The sequence below is a fragment of the Loa loa genome (assembly GCF_000183805.2).
Source record: "Loa loa unplaced genomic scaffold supercont3.149, whole genome shotgun sequence".
Taxonomy (NCBI): Eukaryota; Metazoa; Nematoda; class Chromadorea; order Rhabditida; family Onchocercidae; genus Loa; species Loa loa.
In genome coordinates this window covers 73,813-76,865 of record NW_018108329.1, presented here as the reverse complement: position 1 = coordinate 76,865, position 3,053 = coordinate 73,813, and positions in this window count along the sequence as shown.

Here is a 3,053-nt window from a genome sequence, read left to right as displayed (position 1 = left end):
TATATATATATATATATATATATATATATATATCATGTCTTGAGCAGTTAAAGAGTTTCAAGACGGCTTTTGATTAAACTGTATGTTATCAGTAAACTGCAGATTATTGTGCATGCAGTTTATGCTTTCACGGTTATTAAAGGGACGTAAAACTGGGAACAGCAAAGTATGAAAATAAGTAGCGCGTAGTAGATGGTAACTTTGAAAGACATGAATAGGTATACAATGTAGTTGCAGTGGCTCTAAAAATCATATGAATTATTTTGCAAAAATATACGTTCTTCAGATTCGTTCACGCTGCACTTTTTAAAATTTATTTCAACGAAAAGAAAAATATCTTTACTGCTTTTAGTAGGCATCATAAGGTTTTTTAACTATAAATTACAGAAATTTTAAATTTGATTCTCTTGCTTGCAGCATCAGACAAGATCACATAGACTAGCAATACATAATGAGAACGGACGATGTTCCGTAGCAGGTATGTAAAGTTGTTTAACAGTCTTCATAGCTTTTCACATCTAAGTATGTTACAATGGTTTTATAGTTAAAAAATTAAGATTAATCATTTCAACATGATAATAGATAGAATACGTAGCTGTTCAGTGATGGTTATCAAATTTTTACGATCATGTGATACTAAAATTGCAAATAATCTTCAGCAACGAATTATTTAAGGAGCTAGTCGAGAAGTTGCAGATGGAAACTGAGACCATCGCAGAATTTATCCGGTCGTCAGCTGCTCGGTGTCCTACGACTGACAAATTTTCGCCACTAATGCATATAAAATTTATCGTGGTGTCTTACTCGCCAATTTAAAATCTCTAGGCTACGAAGAGGTAAATTCGTGGTGATTTTCTTTTTTGCGAAAGTACAACGGCAAACGCCTATTAAGAAAAGGAAGTGAATTTCAACTCACTGAAATGAACTGGAATTGGGATTGCATCAAGACTGAAAGGACCCATAAATAAGGCAATAAAATCTTTTAAATCACATATTGTTTATGTTTGTACATGTGTGTATGCATGTGTGTGTATGTGTGTTCGCGAACAATGTTATTGCAATTTCTTATGTTAGCATTTAACGAAGTTTCGGTTCGCAAAACGAACATTACTTATAAAAATATGAAATAAACAGCATTTTTGGTGTGCGATGAGATATATCTTACCTTTGATAGTTATAGCATTAAGAAAAAGAACTACCATTGTAAAATACATCAGACAAAGTTAACGGCCTCTCACAAATGTACTCACGGTGCAATGACTAAATGCTTTAGAGAGCTAGGAAGGAAGTACGTGTATGATATGTATGATAGGAAGTACATGTATATCAGAAAGCACATGAGAGGTATTCGTTTTAGCGATATTAGCAAACATACTTTTGTACCATGTTCAATTCCAGGTAGAAATAAGCACTTTAATCATACATTTATGTAATTGCAATGTATCTCTTCGACATAGAAACCTGTAGCAATGCTTACGTAACATACCAAACGGGAAATAAGGAAGCACCACCTATTAAGCAGAATATATACACTTATTGCATAGTAGCAATAAAACTCTAGCAGATATGCACGTCACAGTTTCTATGGGTATTTGTGGAATACGTTGAAAGCTTTGAAAGAGGCTTTCAAATTTGAAATTAAGAAATTACAGTTCCTTTGCTCATTCAGAAAATGTCGAATTTATTGTTCATTAAGGTAATCATGTATGATTATCTTAACCATGTATGATTGGAAAATATAAAGAATCACATGCTCTTTTATCCGAATCATTTTCTCTCCGTTGGTAGTTCACTCAGAAAACGACTTCAAGAAAATGACCCCAGAAAATGACTTCAATAAATAACAACCAATCCCTACATAAGTTGATCTATGGTGAATTTAAAAACTTGGTTTTCGGGTTTGAATGAAAGGGGAAATCAACATATCAAGAAATATTATCTGAAATAAAGCAAATATTGAAAGGAAAGTATAGAAATGTTGAAACGAAGGATACTTAATTATAACTATACTCCTTTTAGCTGTCCAATTTGAGGAGAGGAGGGAAAGAACAAATCTGTTAGAATAAATCTGTTAATTTGTTAAAAAATTTTCAAGAGATGGAAGAAAATCCAGCAAAACAGGCTGACTGACCGAAAAGCCTTCAGGTACGAAGTTTTGTAATACATAAAACTTGAAAAGGAAGCAGAAAGCTGAAAATGGATGTATCCTTCCTCCCATCCCTTCTGTAATGTTGAAAAGCTTTTTTGCGCTTATATGATTTGTTATTAGTTTTACCTAAGCATTTATGTCTTGGTCAATTAATGCTTGACATTTCCTGGTTTCTCTCTTTTCTCGTTTCATTGCTACCGTGTTTTTTCGAAGTTTCGCTATCCTGGTCACATAGTTTAGATGGATTCTGAAATTCAAGGAAGAATCTCGAATATTTTGGTGTTGAAAAGAATTAAGAGATCAAATCAGTCTGGATCGCTTCCCTAGTTTAAAAGACACTAGAAATCGCACAGCATTCAATGTGTCTGCCCAGACTTACAGATTCCATTTTTCTCATGGTAGCAACTCTATAAAGTGTCTCATCGTCGTTAAGATAGCAAGAACTTTATACCCCAGAGAATTGAAATTCGATGTGTGTGGCACATGTTGATAGCTCTGTCCAGAATTGTAGTTTAGACAGAACTACCAGCAGTGTTGGTTATTATTTAATAATGAAATATCCCTTCTTCGCTTTTCTCCCAATATCTCTAAAATTAAGAATCGATTTTATCGATCTAAACGATAATCGAACAGCTCCTTTAAAGCATTTATTTCCTATACGACAAAGATATCTTTTATTCATTAATTCTATTCAACCTTCACTTATTATTACTTAAATATGGTACACCCGATGGTTTAGTGTAGCATGTTTCTTGACAGTAACAAAGCTGGACAATGACGTAAGAACATCATGGTTCACTTGAAAGAGGCTTGCCAATGTTTATTTTGAGAAGAACTGGCTAACAACTTCAACTTGAAATACAACAGAGAAGACAGTTTGTATTCCTTGACAATGTAGCGAATA